At 40.7% G+C, this 25,044-nt stretch overlaps 1 protein-coding gene across 3 annotated transcripts in view; it reads right to left on the reverse strand.

Annotated features, from left to right (window-relative positions):
* PDGFD (platelet derived growth factor D) overlaps window positions 1-25,044 on the reverse strand; it is a 194,923-nt gene that overhangs the window by 75,594 nt on the left and 94,285 nt on the right. The gene's annotated exons all lie outside the window — the stretch shown is intronic.

Genomic DNA, 25,044 nt, shown 5'->3' on the forward strand with positions numbered 1-25,044 from the left:
TGTGCTGCAGGGCAATGTGGGGGTCTATGGCACAAAGAGATGATCTGCAGTATAAAGTGACAAGAAAAAAATGTAAGAACCACCAGACATTGTCCATATATCAGCAACCAAAGTTATTTTTTCCCCTTCTTTTACAGAACAACTTCATGTTTGACTGAATACTTCTGAGCTCTTGGGGAAAAGGGGAATTTTGTAGGATACCCAAGAAAAACAGGAACTAAAAGAAATGGTGCAAACTCCATGGTAAGAAAATCTTTTTTTGTTTTTCCTTAGGTTGCTTTTCATTGGCTCATGACTGTAAATACCAAGCTGCATACAGTAAACGGAAACATTTTAATAGTTCATCACCTACTCTTCTGAGAAGTGAATAACTCTAGGTGCAAAACAATCTGAAACTTATACAAGCCTGGGTTGCTGGTATAACTATTATAAAAATGCTTTACTCAAACAATCTTCAAGATGAACTGTTCTCCCCGCATCTCCCCCAACTCACACTTTTCAAGTAAATAAGGACTTGAATCAGCAATGCACGGAGCACTCTGAAATGTTGAGCATTGTCAACTCCTATTGGAGTAAATAGAATTTGGATTGTTCAGTACTGCCAAACAGTGCTTAGCACGTTGCAGGACTGAGTCCTAATCAGCCAGTAAAAAGGATAACATTAAATGGTTAGTGGAAAGTTTTCATCTTAAAAAAATAGGGCCCAAATTCTGCAATTCTGAGTTAAGCAAAACTTCCATTAAAATCAACAAGAGTTTTACTAGATTAAGGATGGCAGAATTCAACCTACATTTGGGTGTGTTTGTACTTTTTCTAGCACAGCAAAGCACTGGCTATAATGAAGAAGTGTAATTCCCTTGTTAACAGATCACATTTAATTGCTGACCCAGCACTGTCCATGCTCCTAGTTGAAATGTTCCCTTCTCTAGTCAATCTTTACATAGGTTTACACCGCAGTTCTCACTTGCTGTGATTAGAATGTCAGAGGCAATATATTTTAATCGGGCTTCACAGTACGTTGGAAACAACTGTCCTTTGCTTTAACTAGTCTGCCTTTTCCCCCAGCTGAGAAAGATATGTTGCTAACATTCATCCACTCCACAGAAGATAGGCTTGCTTGCATTCTTTTTATTTAACCTGAAGCCTGGGATGTTCTGCCAGAAAATCAACCACACTTGAGTAAGTCAGCACTGAAACACAAATGTCTGATGGAACTCTGCAATATCCAGGTCAAACTTCTGAATCACATGTGCATGTACAAAGCAGGAAACTCCAGTTGGTTATAAACACCGGGTCTGCTACTCTTCACTAGGGACCCACTCAAAACCATCACCTGAAGTTTGAACTGAACACTTTTTGAGCTTTGAAATAGTTGGACTAACTCTTCTGACTCCCTCTCCCATACACTATGTTACAACCCCATGTGCTACCTTGCTTAATGGCTGGAGCAAAGACTGAATGTTGCTGATCTCTCATGGTACTTTCAACATCCTTTTGCAGAATTAAGTGGTTTAGAGCAGTGCTACTCAAAGTGGTGGTCCACGAACCGGTGCCGGTCCGTGAGCCATCGGCTGCCGGTCTGCACACACACTGGAAAAACAAATTGCCGGTCCCCCACGTCAGATAGCTTGAGAATCACTGGTTTAGAGAGGCTCTGAAACCTGGAGGTGCTTATCCAATCCAATCCAAACTGAGCCTTTGGAGGTTTGCCACTTACGACTCATCAGGCTGATGGGCACTAAGGAAACTGCTGGGGCGATGTGTGCAAACTAGTCACATTGTCTTACAACTTGTGCAGCGATACACAAAGCTTAAGTGATGAAGCCTTTAGAAGAAGGTAAACATAGGACTACCCGGAAACAGCAGGGGCACCCGTACCAATCAAGTACCATTCACGTGGGAGAGAATGGCAGAAAGAAATATTAGTCCAGGACAAAGGGATGCAGGATGCATACAAATCCATTATTTAAACAATAAAATAAAAAGTGGATTTTTTATTTAAATTGGAGTGTTTATTTTGTTATTAAATTATAATAAGTTTTTTCTTTTTTAAAAAAGAAACCTAAAATGAAATCTGAATTTAATACAACATATGTTAAGGCCTAAACTTATTATAATCTCTTAAAACTTTTAAATAAAAAATGAATATGCTGAATACATGACTGATCCTGTATCTAAAACTTTGGTTAAAGGCTGCTTTTCTATATAAAAAAGAATTGGGGGGGGGAACACCTAACTTTTGAGGTCAAGCTTTATAAATATGGCACAATAAGCCCTGTATTAAGGGCTTGATCCTGTGGGGAACCCAGGAGACTGTGCTACTGGGTGTAAGATACCGGCAAAGTCATCACAGGTTTTGGGGCCTGGCCTCTGACTCCAGGAGACACCATCATGTATCTCAACAGAATCATTCACTGAGCCCACCTGGGTGATCTCATATTCCTATTTTACAGCTTCTCCCTACTTGAGTGCTGATTGGCTCAGTTCTCAAATTATGAATATTTAGGACTCCACCCATGATGGAAACTTTACTCTCCAGCTCAGGGAAAAACACTGATCTGCTTAGTAACTACCAGCCCTTGCTTCTGGATGGTTTTGGACACTTCGAGTAAATGGCCTTGTTCTGTCTCCTTTCATGTGTAACAGAGATACAAACAGAAATCCCTTAATTTCTCAACTGCCTCCTTCTGCCTCTAACTAAATAAAATAGCTCACGTTGGTTACATGAGCACAAGTCTGGGATTGTTGTTAGTTCTTTAATTTTTCTGGAGGAGGTGAGGTTGGGAGAGTTGAAAAACAAGGAAGAAGGAGAAGAGTGTGCAACCAGAAAAGAGCAACACTGGTGTCAAAGCAGGACACTGTGGGAAGAATGGATAACATACTTCAGAGAGCAGCCTCTAGTGTTGACTGCAACACCTGGGAACTGGAGGAAGAAAAATGCCATGGCTGCAGGTTGTAAAAAAGACCCTACTTGGGAATATTTTCAAGAAAACCCTGTCTTCTGGATAAAAAAGGAACATGGGCCAAATGTAAACAATGCAACAAAGAAATGCAAGGATTCATTGTCAGAATGAAACAACATTATGAAAAATAATCCTCAGAAGTCAAAGACTCTGAAGATGATTTGGACATGTCTGAAAAATCTGGATCAACCTGGTCGGTAAACTTATTTTTGCACCATTCTTATGGTTTTCCCACCATATCTTACTCAGCTAGTTAACAATCATTTAGATTATTGTCATAAATTTATGTTTTGGGTGGATTACTTATGAATTTCAAAATATTTGTGTTCAAAATGTAATTGACATGTTAGTTTGTTGTGGGAGTACTTATCAATTATGTTTTTACTGATGGCCTTCTAAAATTTATTATTCTCCGTGTAATCAAACATCCTTGGTGAAGATTTCCTGTTCGAAGGTAAAGTATTATTAGGTATTTATGAATTTTAACATTTTAAAATGTTTTTTCAATATATTTGGCATGTTCCTAGAGATAAAGATTTAGATAATCTTTATGATTTATTAATTATTTTCCCTATAAAACAGAGTTTAGAATAAAATATATCATTTAAACAGTTACAGTAAGAGAAATCTTTCATTAAAGACAGCCTAAGTAACTTAGGAGACTGTTGTCTCATTTACAAGAGACCTAGGAGAGCAGGAATTGAAGTGCCAGTCACTTTCGCTTAGGTATATGTGAAAATCCTCCCAGATCGACCTGAAATAATTAGTTTCACTTAGTTTAATTCACTGATGACACTTATTCCCTCTGTTTAGGAAATAATTTATCAGTAAATGTGAAACAAGGTTTGAGGAGTTTATGTATCCAAAATATTTAAGGTTGTTTTGTTTAAAAAAATAAATTGTATATGCTATTTTGTGTATTCAATTACATTCCAGTTACCATTCTAATGCAGTTTTACTCAAATCATGAGCAAAAAGTTTATCATGTAGTAAATAAGCAATATATCATTTTCTAACACAGTAAAAACATACAATTAATAAGAATCTGAAAATATTAAGCTATAGAATTGCTTAAATAAATATAGTAATAGTGTAGCCTCCTAGGCAGCAAAAAGATGCACCAAATCTAGTATAAAATCTAGTAATCTAGGCTCTATTTAGCTGTAAATCAACATTTTAATGGTTATATCAACTAATAAGAATGCACCTTTCTTTAAAAAAAAACCTAAAATACAAATGGAAAAGCTGATTACTATCAATGATTTAAATCAAGGCTTTCCACTTGGTGATTTAAATAAGTCCACCCTGAAGAGGTGGGCATTGGAATAGACTCAAACACCCTCTTTTCACCCAAAAATCTCTAAATTGTTCAACATCATGCGTTAATGCAATGCAATTTTATTTTGTGTAGTGATTGTCAAGCAAACTGTATTCCACAATGCTTTCTGGGAGCAAATAAAAGACAACAGTGGGGTTAATATACCATATGGCAGAATTACTAAAAAGTATATAAAGGCATTTCACTGTGAATAAAATAATTTGACAAAACTCAGAGGTCATTAAAGAAATTGCAAAAAAGGGAGGCTATTCAAGATGGCAGGAACTATAGAGAAATTATTGCACATAAACTTCCCTATCTGATAAGAAAGACGAGAGGCTATTATTAGATGAGTAGGATGGGGAGCACAGAGAGACCAGGTAGGATGGATGAAATCTATAGAGTTGCAAAAACAAGGGGTTTCAGAGTAACAGCTGTGTTAGTCTGTATTCGCAAAAAGAAAAGGAGTACTTGTGGCACTTTAGAGACTAACCAATTTATATGAGCATAACCTTTCGTGAGCTACAGCTCACTTCATCCGATGCATACTGTGGAAAGTGTAGAAGATCTTTTTATACACACAAAGCATGAAAAAATACCTCCCCCCACCCCACTCTCCTGTCTGGACTCCAGCGAGAAACTGTTGAATTGGAATTCATTTGCAAATTGGATACAAATTAACTTAGGCTTGAATAGAGACTGGGAGTGGCTAAGTCATTATGCAAGGTAACCTATTTCCCCTTGTTTTTTCCTACCCCCCCCCCCGACGTTCTTGTTAAACCCTGGATTGGTGCTGGAAATGGCCCACCTCGATCATCATACACATTGTAAGGAGAGTGGTCACTTTAGATAAGCTATTACCAGCAGGAGAGTGGGTTTGTGTGTGGGGGGGTGAGAAAACCTGGATTTGTGCTGGAAATGGCCCAACTTGATTATCATACACATTGTAAGGAGAGTGATCACTTTAGATAAGCTATTACCAGCAGGAGAGTGGGGTGGGAGAGGTATTTTTTCATGCTTTGTGTGTATAAAAAGATCTTCTACACTTTCCACAGTATGCATCCGATGAAGTGAGCTGTAGCTCACAAAAGCTTATGCTCAAATAAATTGGTTAGTCTCTAAGGTGCCACAAGTACTCCTTTTCTTTTTGCGAAAAACAAGGGGGACAGACTGGGAAATGAATGGGAAGCAGCTTATTCTGTGTTTGATTTAGCTGAGAAGTTCAATAAGTTTTTTTTCTCTCCCAGTTCTCTTCCAACAATCATCTTTAAAAGTATTAATGTACATGCTGAGTCAAAAGTTCAAGAGAGTTCTGCTCCTGTTTAGGTATCTAAACAAAATGGCTCGATTTTCAAAAGTGCTCAGCATTAGAGCGGGACAACATTTTTTGGACAAAACCTTTTCATTGAAAAATGTAGTCAGGTCTACTGATATGTTACGTAAATTTGTGCTGAACTGTTACAGTAAGAAAAAAAACACAAAATATTTCAATGTAAAACAAATTTTAGTTTCAAAATTTACTTTGATTTTATTGAAGAAAGGTTAAAAAACTCAAAACCAAATGAAACATTTTGTTTTGGCTCAAATAAAACATGTATTCTGCCCGAAACAATTCCCACACCCCTGCCATTTTTTGGTTCAGCCAGTGAATGGAAAAATCAGTTATTCACACAGCACTATTCAGCACCCATTGTTCTCTACGGGAGATGCCAGATGCTAAACACTTCTGTAAGTCTGGCTGAGTTTTTATGATAATCTAGTCTTTTTTGTGGGTGATGAGTACTTCTGACAATCTTGCCCTTCTTCACTATTTTTCCTACCCAGCTTTCACATGCTCTTCCACCCCATGCTGTACAAGCAGCGAGATATGGAAACACAAAGATTTTCATTTCTTTAAAGACTTATTTGCATTTTAATTTGAGGAGCCTTGCTAAAGCAGCTTCAAATCACATGGAGCAATGTTCCTACCACAAAAGTGTTTTTACCCTTAGGACTATCACCCAAAAGTGAATTCCTTCAAGAAAAATAAAATAAAATAATAATAATAAGAAGACAAAGACAAAGAAGATAATTACAGCTAACTCTGACATCAACTTTTGGGCATCTTCAGAACAAAGAACATCAAGTATTTCATTAAGATGAAGAACTCAGCAGAAGATTTTGTATAAGAACATAGCCAGTAGCAAAGAACATACTTCATGTCTCTAATGTTTCTTAGATTGTTTTATTTTAGAAAAATAGTTTGGTGTTCTCATGTGGTGGTTTTCCAGATAGAGTAGAACTTCAGAGTTACAAACACCAGAGTTACGAACTGACCTGTCAACCATACACCTCATCTGGAACTGGAAGTACACAATCAAGCAGAGGAAACCAAAAGATAAAAATAAAAATAAATATTTTTTTTTAAAAAGCAGTACTCTGTTAAATGTAAACTACTAAAAAACTAAAGGGAAATTTAAAACAATTGACAAGGTAAGGAAACTGTTTCTGTGCTTGTTTCATTTAAATTAAGATAAGATTAAAGATTAAAGATTAAGATTAAAATCAGCATTTTTCTTCTGCATAGTAAAGTTTCAAAGCTGTATTAAGTCAATGTTCAGTTGTAAACTTTTGAAAGAACAACCATAATATTTTGTTCAGAGCTATGAACAACCTCCATTCCCAGTGTGTTCGTAACTCTGAGGGTCTACTGTATTTATCTTCCTTGCCCCACCACTGTTCCATCTGGCAAAACACAGTATTTTGTTACCAGTTTTTAAACACATGAAAGATAACATTTTTGGAGAATAATGACTCTTCAGTTCCCTGAGCTGAAAATTAGCCTGATTTAAATAGTTGAAACCACAAAGTAGTAAGTAAAGAACAGAAAAGTGGTTTTGAATCCAGGCCATGAATCAGTTCACCTGGGTCACAGACATGCCAAACAAACTGTAATTATGGCAGCTCTTTCTGTTGTCCATTTATTTTTCCTAGATTCCCCCTTGTAAAAAGCAGGAATTTTATTTATTATCCGTAAGGCTATATGAAAATCAGAGGGAAAGATGACAGATTTCATGGTCAAAATTGCATATTTCATACTTGGTCACAGCTTTCTGGGAAGAGGTGCAATACTGCAGAATCATTTGCCTTGTTTAAAATACATGGTTACTTTTTCGTTACTATAAACACTAAAAAGAATCATAGCCAATAAACACATTACATTTCTGTGCTCTAATGAGGAGAAGGATATCATATGGTGCTGCTGCTCCTAATAATCTTTTTGTCATTTAAAGGCAAAAGGCACATGCAAAGGAGTACAACACTGCTCCCACTGAAGTCAATGGCAAAGTATTTCATTGAAAGCAGAATTGGGCTCTGTAGCCATATGAGATCTTGGTACTGAAAGAACCTGGATCCTCTTAAGTGGAACAAAAAGAACAAGCCATTTACCAGGCTAGAAGTAGTACAGTCATATCTGTGACAGCGGCAGACCAGGTGTCAGCTCATGCCAAGCCCCTGGGCCTCACTGACCACTGACAAATGCATAGCTGGAAACCAGTCTAGGTCACCTGTGTGTTAGTGTTGTTGAAATAGGTATTGGAGTTATAAGAATCTGTTTAGGCTTTAGACTTTATGGAATTCTTGTAGGATGCTGCATGTGTCAATCCTACTTATAATGTCTGTATCACGTTATAAGAGTAATGTTTAAATGTTTGCTTTGTAATTATCAAAATGTTTGCTAAGATTGTAAACCCCTCACAGTCAGGGGACAAGCATTACCAAGTATGCTACTTTATCACAAGAGGTGTTATCTCCTCCACAACAAAAAAAGGTCCACAGACATCAGACAAACCATTGTGGACAAAAGACTTTGCTAATTGCTTCCTCTGCACCCCTGAAGAGGATATGTGCACAAGCCCTCATCCCATCACAGCTTGAATGCTGGCGAAGGGAAGAAAAATGCCTGTTAAGGAGAAACTATTATCCCAATGCTGCTTGAAATCTGAGGGGCAAAGATTTCTAAGCATAAGGGGCTCCCCTGATGTTTAGCTTGGGTAAGCCCTACAGGACATATAAAGCTTGCATTTAAAGCAGCTACTATCATTTTTTAGAACCCAAGACTGTATCTCATTTGTGTGTGTATGTTTACCTGCTTTAATCTTGTAAATGACTCTCATTTCTTTTCTTCGTTAATAAACCTTTAGTTAATTTATTATAGGATTGGCTACAAGTGTTGCGTTTGCTGAGAGATCTGGGGTGCACTGGGGATAGCTCAGTGGTTTGAGCATTGGCCTGCTAAACCCATGGTTGTGAGTTCAATCCCTGAGGGGGCCATTTAGGGATCTGGGGGGAAAAAAAAATTGGGGATTGTGCCTGCTTTGAGCAGGGGGTTGGACTAGATGATCTCCTGAGGTCCCTTCCAACTCTGATATTCTATGAAACCCACTTGACTTGGCTTAAGTGACTGGGACTGGAAATTACCTGAATATTGTTGTGATTTTTTGGGTGTAAGGGATAATCTATCACAGAGGCAGGCTTGCCTGCGTGGCAAGACAGAATTCCGAGTATGTGAGGGGACTGTCTGTGGCTTCCCATTAAGGCTGTTCTAGTGTCTGAGGAGTTCACACTTGTTACACTTGTTACTTGGTTGGTGAAATCTAAGTATAGAACACACAACCAGTTTGGGATTCATGTGCTGTTTCTTGACAGTCTGCCCTGAGGTTGGCACCCATGTACAGCATACTTCATCATTAAGCTAAGGAAACAGCCACTCTGCAGTCAGAACGTATGGCTCAGATCAATGAGTAAACTGAGTGAAAGTACTGCTTAACTTTAAACACTTGCGTAGTCCCATTCATTTCACTGGAATTACTCACCTCTGTACAGTCAAACATGTACTTAAGCGGTTTACTGGATTAGGTCCTAAATGAAAGAGTGACATTTTAAAAGCACCGTATATGCCACTTATCAGGTAAGCTCATCCATACAGACACTAAGGGTTGGATCCAAAGCCCATTGGAGTAAATGGAAAAAGATTCCCAATGACTTTGGCTTAGGTCCCAAATAGGCATCTCAATTTGTCTGTTACCCAGCTGGTCGGCAAGGACTGGCCGTTTTTTTCATGAGGGTGAAGGAGGGTGTATGCATTCTGTGATGGGTTCCCCCGGGTTCAGCCTGGGACTGTGGGACCACTGTGCCCCCTGAACTCTCTCCAGCCTGGGCTGTCTCTCACAATGCCTTGTTAGTGACAAGCAGCAAGCCCCTCCAGGCGCAGTGATCACTCAGCACAACAGCATGTGGAGCCCCACACACCCAGTTAGATTGCATAAATGCTTCCTAAACCACTCATGAATCACACAGAGAAAGGCACCAGAGCCGAATCCCACCCAGCTCCCAGCACTGTACCTCAGGAATATACTATCTTGCTCAGCTCAAGATAGGCAGTGAAAATTTATTAATTGGTTCACCACTTCAACAATGGAAAGTGGATATACACCAGCCTTTGCAAAACCTGAGCAGATTAACAAATGTATTGACTATAAAAGATAGATTTTAAGTGATGTTAATTGATAGTCAAAAAGTCAGAGTTATTTACCAAAAGAAATAAAATATAAGCATGCAGTCTAAACTCTCAACCCTCTGAGACTGGGTAACATCTAGATTAAGCAATTTTTCTTACCCCACTGGATATTGCAGTCCTTAATATACAGGTTTGTTCCTTAAACCTGGGCCAATCTTCTATGTTGGAGTCTTGTCTTCTTCTCAGTGTCTTAGTTGCTTGCAGCATAGGTGGGGGCAGGAGAAGAGTCCAGCATATGGCCTCTGTGTCTGTTTTATAACCTCAGTCCATGTGCTTGGAAAACACAAGACTAGGCATGTCTGGGTACATTGCTGAGTCTCCAGGCAAGGTTGAGCAATTCCTATAGTGTGGCCTCATGTGGGTGAGTCATTGCATTGTAGCTTCCTTGCTGGACAATGGTTGTGGATGGATTGATTGATACCCCACCCAGGTGTTGGTTACTTTCCTTGCTGTTGCCTCTGGGGAGCTAATATCTGGCTGATTCCCCAACTTACAGTATGTTTTAGTGACCACCAGACAACACAATTCTCATAACTTTATATGCATTAATGATACACATATATGGATAGAGTATAAAAATATTGCTCGGGCATGTAGGAATGAAATTAGGAGGGCCAAATCGCATCTGGAGCTGCAGCTAGCGAGAGATGTTAAGAGTAACAAGAAGGGTTTCTTCAGGTATGTTCGCAACAAGAAGAAAGACAAGGAAAGTGTGGGCCCCTTAATGAATGAGGGAGGCAACCTAGTGACAGAGGATGTGGAAAAAGCTAATGTACTCCATGCTTTTTTTGCTTCTGTCTTCACGAACAAGGTCAGGTCCCAGACTGTTGTGCTGGGCATGGGGAATAGATGGCCAGCCCTCTGTGGAGAAAGAGGTGGTTAGGGACTATTTAGAAAAGCTGGATGTGCACAAGTCCATGGGGCCGGACAAGTTGCATCCGAGAGTGCTAAAGGAACTGGCGGCTGTGATTGCAGAGCCATTGGCCATTACCTTTGAAAACTCATGGCGATCGGGGGAAGTCCCGGATGACTGGAAAAAGGCTAATGTAGTGCCAATCTTTAAAAAAGGGAAGAAGGAGGATCCTGGGAACTACAGGCCGGTCAGCCTCACTTCAGTCCCCGGAAAAATCATGGAGAAGGTCCTCAAAGAATCAATCCTGAAGCACTTACATGAGAGGAAAGTGATCAGGAACAGTCAGCATGGATTCACCAAGGGAAGGTCATGCCTGACTAATCTAATCGCCTTCTATGATGAGATTACTGGTTCTGTGGATGAAGGGAAAGCAGTGGATGTATTGTTTCTTGACTTTAGCAAAGCTTTTGACACGGTCTCCCTCAGTATTCTTGTCAGCAAGTTAAAGAAGTATGGGATGGATGAATGCACTATAAGGTGGGTAGAAAGTTGGCTAGATTGTCGGGCTCAACGGGTAGTGATCAATGGCTCCATGTCTAGTTGGCAGTCGGTGTCAAGTGGAGTGCCCCAGGGGTCGGTCCTGGGGCCGGTTTTGTTCAATATCTTCATAAATGATCTGGAGGATGGTGTGGATTGCACTCTCAGCAAATTTGCGGATGATACTAAACTGGGAGGAGTGGTAGATATGCTGGAGGGTAGGGATAGGATACAGAGGGACCTAGACAAATTGGAGGATTGGGCCAAAAGAAATCTGATGAGGTTCAATAAGGATAAGTGCAGGGTCCTGCACTTAGGATGGAAGAATCCAATGCACCGCTACAGACGAGGGACCGAATGGCTAGGCAGCAGTTCTGCGGAAAAGGACCTAGGGGTGACAGTGGACGAGAAGCTGGATATGAGTCAGCAGTGTGCCCTTGTTGCCAAGAAGGCCAATGGCATTTTGGGATGTATAAGTAGGGGCATAGCGAGCAGATCGAGGGACGTGATCGTCCCCCTCTATTCGACATTGGTGAGGCCTCATCTGGAGTACTGTGTCCAGTTTTGGGCCCCACACTACAAGAAGGATGTGGATAAATTGGAAAGAGTCCAGCAAAGGGCAACAAAAATGATTAGGGGTCTGGAACACAGGACTTATGACGAGAGGCTGAGGGAACTGGGATTGTTTAGTCTGCGGAAGAGAAGAATGAGGGGGGATTTGATAGCTGCTTTCAACTACCTGAGAGGTGGTTCCAGAGAGGATGGTTCTAGACTATTCTCAGTGGTGGAAGAGGACAGGACAAGGAGTAATGGTCTCAAGTTGCAGTGGGGGAGGTTTAGGTTAGATATTAGGAAAAACTTTTTCACCAGAAGGGTGGTGAAACACTGGAATGCGTTGCCTAGGGAGGTGGTGGAATCTCCTTCCTTTGAAGTTTTTAAGGTCAGGCTTGACAAAGCCCTGGCTGGGATGATTTAATTGGGGATGGGTCCTGCTTTTGAGCAGGGGGTTGGACTAGATGACCTCCTGAGGTCCCTTCCAACCCTGATATTCTATGATTCTAAATGACTTTCAGCATATCATAACCTTTCCCCTGATACATATAGAGCATGCCCTGTAAGGTAAGATCACGATTATATTAAAATGAGGAATATGGGGGTTCCAGGACGCTCCCCCAAGGTATAGAATGTCACACATTCCAAAGTATTATTTATGCTATAACTAAGGTATTATCGAAAGCCAGTGCTTTGTGCACACTAGGCCATATTCAATACTTAGATACACACACACACACCACCTTCTGAATTCCATGGGATTTATACGCATGTCTCTGAGGGAAGAAGTTGGTTCATGTTGTACATTTGATATACCAGAGAAACAAAAAATTAAACTGCTGTTAAAAGAAATAAATTCCTGAACCACAGGTGCTGGTGAACAGCGGAGAGAAAAAGTGATCTAAAATTCAATTCCAAAGCCACCATGCATATTAGTAATCTGTATGTGCTTTTGTGCAGTGATGCTCCACGAGTCTTGGAATTACTAATTCCAATCTACAATTTAAGAGGATCTCAGCAGCTACCATTTATGAGACTATTAAGTGGGTAATTGATAAGGAAGTCTGAGCATATGAGTCACAGCGACAACTTGTTACAGTGCTCCTTGGTATAAGAAGCACCATTTTATTCTAATTTAATACTATCTGCACACTGGAATAGCCACCCTCTTCTTATCTGCATTTTGAAAACCCTGCCCTAATACAGTAGTAAGAGATGCATTCTCAGAATAAAGTGCAGCCTGGTACAGAATTCAGGAAGGTAAAGCTTTAGACTCTTGCTTATTTCTTCTATGTGATGTGGCGGTCAGGGGACATTCATGTGTAACCTGCTCAAACAAGTGAGTAAAAAACAGCTTTTACTTATTTTTACACAGGTTTTGAACTCTCTAGCATGTTTGCTTTTCACAGTGAATTTCATTCCATGCCTTTGTTTGGTTTCTACTCTACACGAAGAAACAGGCTGAGCACCTGTTCACTTCTAAACCAGAAAGCACCTATAAAAAAAGAAAATACACGAATATACAGATTAGGCCAATATATAAAAAGCCTTCTGGTATTTTAATTTGGTGAAAGTCGCCTTTCCTCCTCAGTACTTTAACAAGTGATAATGTTGTAATACATCTCTTTATTGGATTCTCACACCAATGGTGAATGCAGCACACACTGCACTTGGGATTTCAGAAGGAGTTATGAAAAAGAAATCAGACTGTGTAACCCTTACGACGTTGAGAAGCACTTACTCATTGGTACCGGAGGGATGAAGCAAAGTAGTTCTAGGGTTATATAATCTTGAGAAGTTATGCAGGGAAAAATAAAGAAGGAAATGGTTATCTTGATATAGAGAGGATATAAATGAAACTGATGAATAACTGCCTACTGGAGGTAATAGCCTACAAGGGAAAAATCAGAGGGCTGAAGGCTGCATTTCATTTTGTCATTGTGGATGGAGTGGCACAGGTTCTACAGCCATTTCCCCAGCAGTTACTCACATGTACGGTTCCACTGATGTTGTGATGCCACTTATTCAAGTATTACTCACAGCATGGGTATGGGTATTAGATCTTGGCCCATACTGCTTTGTAGCAGAAAAAAAGTACAGTATGCAGTCCGAAGGTCTCTAATTTTTCCTTGGCACGCAGTTGCTTCAGATAAGCAGGCAATTGCAGGGGTCTCCTTTATAGCTCTTGATTCAAAGATAACATTTTCTTCTTTGTTTTTCTTCATCATTTCACAAGATTTTATTACCCTAGGACTATTTTGCCTCTGAAGTCTGTTGTGGCCAAATGATCTTAAAATTAAAATTTGTTTTTAGATGTTGTATTAAAAACTGATTCATACTCAAGCACTCCTAGGAATAAACAAGATCTGAATTTTTTTAAAGGAAGAATATCAGTCCAAGGAAAATGAATATTATTAAAGAGGGGAAATGGCTTCTCATGTTAAATATATTGTAGCAGTCAGACATAAAGATTACAACATGTAAGGTTATAGGTTAGATCAGGAGTTGGTGAAAACAGGGGCTATTTCACAAGAGGAATCAAGGTAATTTTCTCATTCAGTGCTTTTTCAATGGTTTTAAGTGTCCAGTTTCTTTTCCCTATCATCAATATTTACGGACTTGATCCAAAGCCTATAGAAGTAAATTGAGATGGCTCTCAACAATGGAAAGACTACTAACAAGGATGTCCCAGTCTGGGAGTCAACAGAATTGGTTTTCTCTTCCCAAATCTGTCACTGACTTGCTTTAGGACTATGAGATAGTCACTTGGGGCCAAATTTTCAAAGGTATTTAGGTGTCCACAGACGCTTAGGCACTTTTGAAAATCCCACTAGGTGCCCATTAGTATCTTTAAGTGCCTAAAGACCTTTAAAAATCTGGCCTTTATTCTTTCTGCACCACAACTTACCCAATTTGTGTTAAGCATCTTAAGAGGTGAATATTAAAAGTGCTAAATACTGTAAATGCAGAGTATGATTCCTATAAGTACACCAACTTTCTCTAGAGGTTTGGAATCAAAACGCCCCGGAGCTGCCATGTGGGCGGATACTGCAATCTGACGACGGTTCCAGGTACATTCATAAAATGCTTAGTGGCAGCTGACTTTTCTTATTGTGTTTCTTGCACCAAAGGCTCTTCCGCAGCTTTCCTTAGCCCTGTACCTCAGAACTAAGCTATACTTGGTATGAGTAAAACAGGGAAGGGTCTTGTTCACATCACTGATGATATATATGAAGCAGCAGCCAGGAAGTAAACTTTGGCGCGGATCAGCACAGCACACAAGGTAGTGTTTTAGTCTGCAATCTCACTACTTGGCACAGCTATTTCTGTGAAAACATCTGCTCGAATCTTTTCCAAGAGGACACTGATCCAAATATTCTTTTAGACTATGTGGGGGCTATTTAAACAAAAATAAGAAAAGTCTGGGGAACTAATTATGATGGTGTCTCCTGTGCGAAGCCTCAGTCTTAACCCCCTCAGCAAACAAAGGCGGAAATGAACTCTAATCCTGCCCAAAGATTCCACTACCACAAGTATAGCACAATATAACTGTAGAAACATAATCGACACAGGACTTTATAAATATGAAATGGTTACTGCTGTGAAGTGTCTGTAACAAAGGAGTTGAGGATCAGCACAGGGAAATATGTTTTTCATCTGATTTAGTTTCAGACAGTGGAATTTGTTATATGTGATGTCGTGCTGTATTTTGCATGAATTATTGGTTTTTAATTTCAAAGGAGGCTTTGCTCTAAGGCATTTTTACGGAGCTATACACAATTCTTGAGAGGTGACCAAAGCAATGAAGAGACATATATATGTGCATGTAAATGTGGGATCAAAAAGACAAATGTATTATTGTCTTCAACTGCCCTACCCCACAACTGATGCCTTATTACCCACATTCTCTGCCTGCTTGAGCCAATCAGTTCCACCCAGGAAGGCATAATTATTAATTGTACTACAGTAGTACTTAGGCACTACAACACACAGGCACCCTGCCTCATACTGGATTTCACAACCCTGAGTCAGGCACCCAGGCTCCCTGTACAATGCATGGGAAGAGTTATGTGCCTAGGAACAGGATTCACAAAAAGTCAGCAGCTGAGCCTGCCTAAATCAGCAACTCGGAAATGCCAATGAGAGGGGTAGGGCCCAAGCCCTTACCCAGGATGAGGAAGACCTGGATTCACACCCCCGTTCCACCTGAGGTGGAGAAGAGATTGAACTTGGGTCTCCAACCTCCCAGGTGAATACTAGCCAACCAATGGGCTATGGGGTAGTCTAAGTCTCTCTGGTTGAAGCTGTGTATAAATAATTAAATATTAATTGAAGCAGGGGAACTGGAACCTGGGTCTTCCATCTCCTAGACGAGAGCCCCAAACCACCAGACTACAGAGTCATTCTGACTCTTACTCTTTGACACAATGAATATTTATTTATCAAAATGGGAACAGCTTCAATAGGGGAGATATGTAGCTGAGCATACCCCATAGCTCAATAGTTAGGGTAGTCTATTAGAAGTGGAAGACCCCAGCAAACCCCTTCTCCATATCAGGCAGAGGGAGAATTGAACACAGGTTGAACACCTATATCTAAGGTGAATGCGCTAAGCACTGAGTTAAAGGAGGTTCACGATTGCTGCCTCCTTCCATTACAGGCATGCTCAGGGTCAGACTGGGGCCAAAGGAAAAACAGGCAGGGGAACACCTAGTTTATGAATCCTGCTAGGGCTTAGGAGTGAGTTAGGTGCTGCTGCTGAGCAGTTTGGTAGTGTCAGGATTTAGGCAGCTGTGCACGTGCCCAGGTGTTGAAAATTAGGTGCCTTGGGGACTATAAAAGTAGAAACTTAAGTGTTGTGACAAAGCTCTGTCCTTCCCTCTGTGGGTCCTGTGTTTCCTGGCGGACTTTGCTAGCCTCAGAGGCTCACTGTGACCCTCCACGTAACCCTTCTCTCTCTAGAGACCAGGGTCACAGTCTACTGAGCCATTTTCATCATAAGCCAGCGAGGGAGGTGAGGAGAACTTATCCTTCCTTGCACAGTCTCTGTTGTCTCCCAGTCTCAGTGATTAATCAGAGAGCAAAGATCAGGGGGGAGCCCAGGCCCACCCCTCTACTCCGGGCTCCAGCCCAGGGACCCTAATAGTATCAGCTATGGTAGCTGACCTTTCAGAAACATGACATGTACAATTCCCTGGGCTACTTCCCCCACAGCAGCCCTCACTTCCTCAAGCTCCACTTCACCCTTACCTCAGGGCCTCCTTCCTTGTGCCTGATATGGTGTGTACTACTCAGTCTCTCCAACAGCGCAACTTCCTCCCACAGCTCTTGACATGAATCATAGAATATCAGGGTTGGAAGGGACCTCAGGAGATCATCTAGTCCAACCCCCTGCTCAAAGCAGGACCAATCCCCAATTTTTGCCCCAGATCCTTAAATGGCCCCCTCAAGGATTGAACTCACAACCCTGGGTTTAGCAGGCCAATGCTCAAACCACTGAGCTATCCCTCCCCCCCATGCACACCCACCTGACTAACTGGGAGGCTTTTAACTAGTTTCAGCCAGCCCCTGATTGGCTTCAGGTGCCCCAATCAACCTAGCGTTCTCCCTGCCTTCTAGAAAGTTCTTAATTGGTCCCAGGTGTCTTAATTGACCTGGAGCAGCTGCCATTTCACTTATCCTGGTTTCAGGGATTTGTTTAGCCTGGAGCTAATATATCTATCTCCCACTCCTTTTCTATGGCCTTGCCCCGTCACAGTGTGTAGGGATTTTAGGTACCTAGAGAATTAGGTGGCAGCTCTGCAGTGGTTTTGTGAATGCCAGTGTCACCTATATGTGGACTTGGGTGCTGAGTTCCCTTTACAAGCTCCAATCAAAATTGAGGCCTTATTATGCTTATGTATGAACACCTTAAGAGATATTGCATGGGAAGATGAAAGCCCATTGACAACCTGTGTGAGGGAAACTGTATTGAGGACTCAAGTCTGCTAAGGGTCCTTGGGGAATGGACAATAATCTACCTTTATGTTCTTCACAGAGCTGAGCACACTGTTGGCAGTCAACAAGTAATTAAGTAATTCTTCACTGTCATGCACTCTCGTTTTTAAAAGTAAAACTGGTGCAATCACACTGGAAAATAGAACCAAGCTTTAGAGTTGTCCTTTGACTGCAAATTCAGCAAGGTTTGACAAGGAAGACATTGCACAATTACAATGATTAATTTTTGTCAAGAGCAGGCAAAGATTCTCTCTGGATCCTGTGAGTAGGATCATGAAATAGCATATTTCTTTTCTGAAGATTTCAGAACACACAAAAGACTACAGAAATATTAAACATCAACAGCAGACGCTGTTAGTATGTTCCTGTGTTACGATTTCCAATGGAGCACGGCTATCTAACCAAACAAACTGACTGTAGTGGGTGGGTGAGGTTCTGCAGCCTAGATCAATGGTTCTCAATCAGGGGTCTGGGGCTCCCTGGGGGGCCACGAGCAGGTTTCAGGGAGTCCTCCAAGCAGGGCCAGCATTAGACTCACATGGGCTGAAACTTGGGGCCCTGAGTCATGCCACCCTGGGGCTGAAGCCAAAGACTGAGCAATTTAGATTGAAGGGGCCCCTGTGGCATGGGGCCTCAGGCAATTGCCCTGCTTGCTACCCCCTAATGCCGGCCCTGGCTTTTATATCCAGAAACCAGTTGTTGTGGCACAGATGGGCGGTAGAGTTTTTATATCATGTTGGGAGCCTCAGAAAGAAAAAGGTTGAGAAACTCCTGGCCTAGATGATCACAATAGTCTCTTCCAGAGTTAAGTTCTGTGAACCTCTATTGATGGAAGCCTAATTTTTTATAATGAAATGTCTACAGATGGGAGAGAAGAGTCTACAGAATTAAGACATTAATCTCAAAATGTATCTGACTTAAATTATATAGGTAAGGACTGGCTGAGGGAGAAATAAATATATTCACAGTAAGTGGAATTCTCTCTCCCCCAGACTAGAGTGGTGATGAATACAGCTGAGATAAATGGGCCTTTTCCACTACTGCCTTATTCCAGTTTCACAGCAGTACAGCCAGTGTGTAAAATTAGAATAGAGTGGTAATGAATCAGGCCCCTTGCGTTCTAGATAGGCAGAACAGCATGTTTAACATTTCAGTACCACACCATACATCAGTTATTTGAAATAGGGGGCTGAGAAGTGGATTAAGTGGAGAGAGATTAAGAGAGTGAAAGAGTCCAATGAACAGTTAAGAAGCAGTACTCTCTCTCCTCATCTCATTCTGTCTCCTTGCAACAGCAGTGAAGCTGAAGCCAAACAGGGATATACTTCTCCATTTCACGTGAAGATATTTTTTCAGGCAATTACTTTAAATACATAACACTAGCTTCACACGCTTTGGATTACCCAGTGGATCGATTTATTTCATTACTTGTCCATGTTTTAATGGCATCTAAGGTTATACTTCACTAAGTTAAATATTTAGTGTTGGCCCATCGCTTCTTATAATGAAGCCTTAATGAAGCCTCAGTAACCTTGGGCCAGATATTACCAGATATTGTGCTGAGAAAAAAATACACTTACCTCCATACTACCTACAACTATATTTTGGTCAAAAAAAATTTCCAGCAAAAAATATGAGGAATAATAAAAAAGGTTCTTTATTGCATTAAAGTTAGGAAAATAACAGCTACAAGACAGTTTATTCTTGCCAGATTGAACCCTTGCCCACAGAGGAAAGAAAAGTTCACGTGTTTGACACAAGAAAGAAAAGCAACTGATGCAGCTTGGCAGCCCACATATGAAAAAAGGATTTACAACAGATCTGGTGTCAAATCATATTTTTCTGGTTTGCTTATTTATTGGGCAACATTTGGAAGAACTTTTTACTTGCACTTCTAACCAGCTTTTGTCCTTCCTGCAAAGCTGATTCTGTGCCCCCTGATAGTCAACAATGCAAACTATGGAACAGCAATTGTCAGGAGAAGAAAAGCTTGAACCTTCCTTGATTGAGAGACTGACACCCATCTCTGCAGCAGATAGCCTAGAGTGCTCACTTAATTAAAGGTTTCAGAGTAGCAGCCGTGTTAGTCTGTATTCGCAAAAAGAAAAGGAGTACTTGTGGCACCTTAGAGACTAACAAATTTATTTGAGCATTAATTAATTAATGAAAGTGGCAACAGCCATTTTTGGGAGAGGGGGATGGTTCCCTAGGGTGAAATGTCCTGGTTTTTTAAAGCTTAGACTGTAATTAAGAAAGTACCACAACTATGACCTTGAATATCTTCTAGTATAAACTATAATTAAATAACCGACATCTTCAGTAAATAACAGCTACACTGTGTGCTACTAAAGTCAGTTATAAGTAGTGTTTTATTTACTCAGCTCTGCACTACAGCCATAGCAGTTTGCTGCCTTATCTAATGATTTATTTAAGTGGCCCATCTTATATTTCCTGGGTGCTCTTCATCTTAAGACAGATTCCATGTTCCTCAAACCGTCAATTTTGATTTGTTATTAAAACAAGTTCACTATGTCACAAAATCTCACTCTGTTAGAAATACTGATTCACAGGCTCAACCATTTCCTTAAACACTGCTTGTCTTAGTAGGGGAAGCCAAGTAACCACAAAAGGTTATGCAGGTATGCATGAAGGCCATGCTTCCATGCAGACTCCAGGGGCTGGTTATGAGTGCAAGATGGTTAGAGAATGGCACAACTCACCCTTCCCTCTGGATCTGTAGCTATCCCAGTCCTTGTCCTTTCAGTGCACATGATCTGGGGCAGCATTCAGCCCGAGCAGCTCCAGATGAGGTTACTGGACGAGAGCAATGGGAGCACACCCTGCACCTTGTAAAAGGGTAAAACTGGGGCTGGTTAGGTCCATGTTCCCCCAGCACTGCTGGGAACATGGCACTGTCCTCAAGGATAACGGCTTTGGAAGCAATTGCATATATAGCCCCTTTGTTATCTCTTCCCACCTTAAGCACATACAAGACAGCTCTAAGGATCTTATAAGCACTTCTCTCAGAATCTTTAGATCCTTAAATACTTTGCGAAGGTATAACTGCATTAACAAAGGTTCCTAAAACATGTGCAATCAATATTTCAGAATGAGAAACTTCCATTTCCCCATCCCTATGCATATTTACTTCTCTGATGCTTTGGTGGAATGTGGTGGTGTTCCTTTGAAGTTCTGAGGTTCCACTGGCATGTCAGAAATCCTTAGATCACATATCTGCTAGGAGTTGGGGGCAGGATCAGCAGTGACTTTTGTCCAGTGTTAGTACCTGTACTAGCAGCCAAGCTTTTTTACTTATCATATTTTAATATAAAGAAACTGCAGCAGACCCCACAATTACCCCTCAGTTCCAACCATGGAAGTTTCTACATGGTTATTTTGCTTAAAGAGAAACTTGAAAATTATTAAAAGATTTTTTTAGTAGATATAGAGAATTCACTCTTAAAAAAAAAAAGAAAAAAAAAGCTTCAGTAAACCCATAGCAATGGGCAATTTGTTTTTCCAAAACAGCATTAAAGTAGTGAAGAAGCAATAACCATCAAACCCTCCTAAGAAATAAAATTGAAATGCCCCTGAATCAATTGTCTAAGATATCTAAAGATGATAATAAACTCAAATAAGACAAGTAAAGTGAAACCTCTCTCACACATACGGAAGGAAAACAATCTGGGATCAGATCCTCTGCTTGTGTAAATCAGCGTACCCTCATGGATTTAAATGGAGCTACTTCAAGAAGATAAAAAGGGAGAAGTGGGAAAAACCATAGGAGCAGAAGAAATATGGGAGAGAAAAGGAAGAGTAAATGCCCCATGAGACATAAATGAGATATGCTAATGTGCAAACTCATTGGATTAAGACAGGTTTCAGAGTGGAAGCTGTGTTAGCCTGTATCCGCAAAAACAACTAGGAGTCCTTGTGGCACCTTAGAGACTAACAAATTTATTTGGGCATAAGTTTCCATGGGCTAAAACCCACTTCATCAGATGCATGGAGTGGAAAATACAATAGAGAGGTATAAACACACAGCATATGAAAAGATGAGCGCCACCCCACCCAGCGGGGGACCAGTGCCAACAAGCCAACTCAACCAAGGTGGAAGTGGGCCACCCTCAACAGCCAACAAGAAGGGAGGAAAAATCACCTCTGCAGTGCCAATGAGTTCAATGTAGTCAGGGTGGCCCATCCCAAATAGCTGACAAGAAGGTGCAAACACCAGCAGGGGGAAAAATCAATTCCTGCAATGACTCATCCAGTCTCCATTCAGGCCCAATTTGATGGTGTCCAGCCTGCAAACCAACTCCAGTTCTGTAGTTTCCCACTGGAGCCCGCCCCCAAAGTTTCCCTGTTGAAGAATTGCCACTTCTAAGTCTGGCACTGAGTCTCCAGGGAGACCAAAGTGCTCTCCCACTGGTCTCTGAATGCCATAATTCTCGATCAGACCTGCGTCCACCTATTCTTCTGTGCAGAGACTGTCTGGCCCGGCCAATGCACATGGTAGAGGGGCACCACTGGCACATAACTGAAGAGGAGTCTAAGTCCCATTTTCAAAAGTGACTTAGGAGCTTGTCTCATTGAAATAAAAATCAACCCAGGGACATAAACTCCTGAGTGCCTAAGTCACTTTTGAAAGACAGAATGAGGCCTTTTGAAAATTTTGCCCATCACACCTTGGAGAAGTTCCCATTATTCAAACACAATGCCAGATCACTAACAGGTGTAAATTGGTATAACTCAACTGACTTCACTGGAGCTATAGGGTGGGGTTGAGGCAGGGAGATGAGCAGACTGCTGAGCCAGCCAGCGCTCAGTAGACTAGTAACTAAGGTTTTGTGTTTCCCACTACTCATGTACACAGAAGGAAACATTTGATCTTTTACCAGTATATACTCAAACAAGGGCATTACAATGCCTGTTATTCTTTTTTTCTGTTCACAGCTTTCTTTTGAACAAAGCTCCCCATGGCATTAGGCAGAACCCGAATGTCAATGCTGAAATCACCATTTCATATTTACACGTAAAGTGAATCATTTCCCAGATTAGAGAATTACTTTAGGATTCTTTTCATACCACTTATGCTCCCCCTCCCCACTCTTTTTTTAAAGCAATGTTATTTCTTGAATGCTATTGCCATGATGAAGTGCTGTGTTTGAGGAGTAGTTTAAGATACAAATAGGTTTAAGTCCAAAATTCATCTTTGGGTTTGGTAACTGGAGATTCTTGGGTGAGTTGCTGCTTTTTTCTCTGGAGTGATCTACAAAACATTTCCATATGCCCTCAAAGAACAATACCCACAACAGCAGTCATTAAAGGAATGCTAACTAGTCATTAGGGGGTCTATGGATTAATTAGATATGTGTGGAGCTCTCCACATTCCCTACATACAGATTGTTGCTTACCGCTAGATGCAGAATTATCCGTCTACATGTAACAAAACAATTTATCAAGAAATTCCAGGGCAACTCAAGAAGAATGACTTCAGAAGAGTTATTTCCCAAATTGCACATTGTTAACAGGAATAATGAAAAGGGGATGCTAAAAAGTTAGGCCAACTGCAGACTTTAAATTAAATAAACAAAATAAAAATAAAATAAAATTCTTGGCATTTCCAAAGCCTTAGTAAGGAAACAGACGAGAAGAAATGGAGACAGGCTAGTCAATGGGAAAGAGAGATTTTATATTGCTGTTTAAACAGCATTTGAAGAATGTGCAAGGCGTATGTAAGAATTCACCATTTCTGCTCAAGATAAGGACTAAATAGCTGGGCATACTGGTTATTGGAGCGGAGGGTGTTGATAAAGAATGGTTTTCTACCACAATATAATGCCACTCTTGATTTGCAGATTGTGTTTTCTGTAAGAAACAAAGGGAGTGACTGGCAAAGACTATCAAGACATTTTGAAGTTACCATAAATTAGTGGAAGGCAAGAGGTATGGTGTTATTACTCTCCAAATTCAAACAGCAGCAGAAAAGACAGACAATTGCCTTGCTCTCTCTAAAAAAATGTGAACTTCTACAGTCATAGAAGTGTTTTGAGCTGGAAGTTATTATTATTATTAGTAGTAGTAGCATTATAGCCCCTAGTATTCCCTACTAAGTTCAGGGCCCTATTGTGCAAGGTGCTGAACAAAGGTACTGTAGTAAGTGACAGCTCTTGCCCGTAGAGGTTACAATCTGAAGAGAAGAAATTTTCGAGAATGAAAATTCAAATGAGAGTTAAGACACACCCTTAACAGCTGAAGAAATTAATCATTGGAACAGCTTATCAGGGGAAGTCACGAATTTATCGTTACTGTCCCCATCTCTACCATCACCAGCTTGAATAAAAAGAAAACAGATGTGGGCTTACAGTTAAAAGACAGAAACTGACAGCACAGGAGAATTCCCCAAACAGGAGGCTAGTGAAGGAAGAAAAAAGAGTGAAAAAAAATAATTAAGAGAGGTGTTAACTATCAGGAGAGGCTCCCCTGCTCTGACACCCTTTGTACCAGATCTCTCCACTGTTAATAAGAAAACTGATCATTACAAAAGGTCTCCTATGGTTCATGCACTTTCAGAAGGAAGGCTTTGATGATGATAAAACAACACCAGCCAAGTACAAGTGAGTCTGAGAGCAGAAGATGTCAATGCAACCTCTCTCTTACGACATGATCTTAGTTCCACTGAAGTCCCAGTAATTTAAATAGGAGCAGGATTGGGCCTCCATTTTGTATTTGTTATGGATTTTGTTTTCTCCCTCTACCCCAACTTTTGTGGTTGGGGAAGATTTAATCTGTAATTATGGGGTTTTACAACACTAATTAACATACCCAGTCTGCTATACAACTCTCCCCCTCCCCCGAACTTTTCTGTGACTGTACTGACAGGTATCACAGTTCTCAATATTACTCTGCTTGGAACAATTAAAAGAGATATGGACAAGATTTTAGCACCCAGCTTGAATCACCATAAAGGGACACTGTCAGGTTGTTTTAGGACTCAAATTTAATTTTTAAAGTAAGGTATTTTCTGCTTCTAATCTCACGCACTGCTCTAAATCAGAAGTAACTCCATTGACATGAATGAAGTCATCATGCCTATGTAAAGCTAGGCTAAGAGGAGAACTAAAACCTTTCTTGAATAAAGAAAAGGAGGACTTGTGGCACCTTAGAGACTAACAAATTTATTTGAGCATAAGCTTTCGTGAGCTACAGCTCACTTCATCAGATGCATTCTAAGGTGCCACAAGTACTCCTTTTCTTTTTGCGA

Source organism: Lepidochelys kempii, chromosome 1 (assembly GCF_965140265.1).
Source record: "Lepidochelys kempii isolate rLepKem1 chromosome 1, rLepKem1.hap2, whole genome shotgun sequence".
Lineage (NCBI taxonomy): Eukaryota > Metazoa > Chordata > Testudines > Cheloniidae > Lepidochelys > Lepidochelys kempii.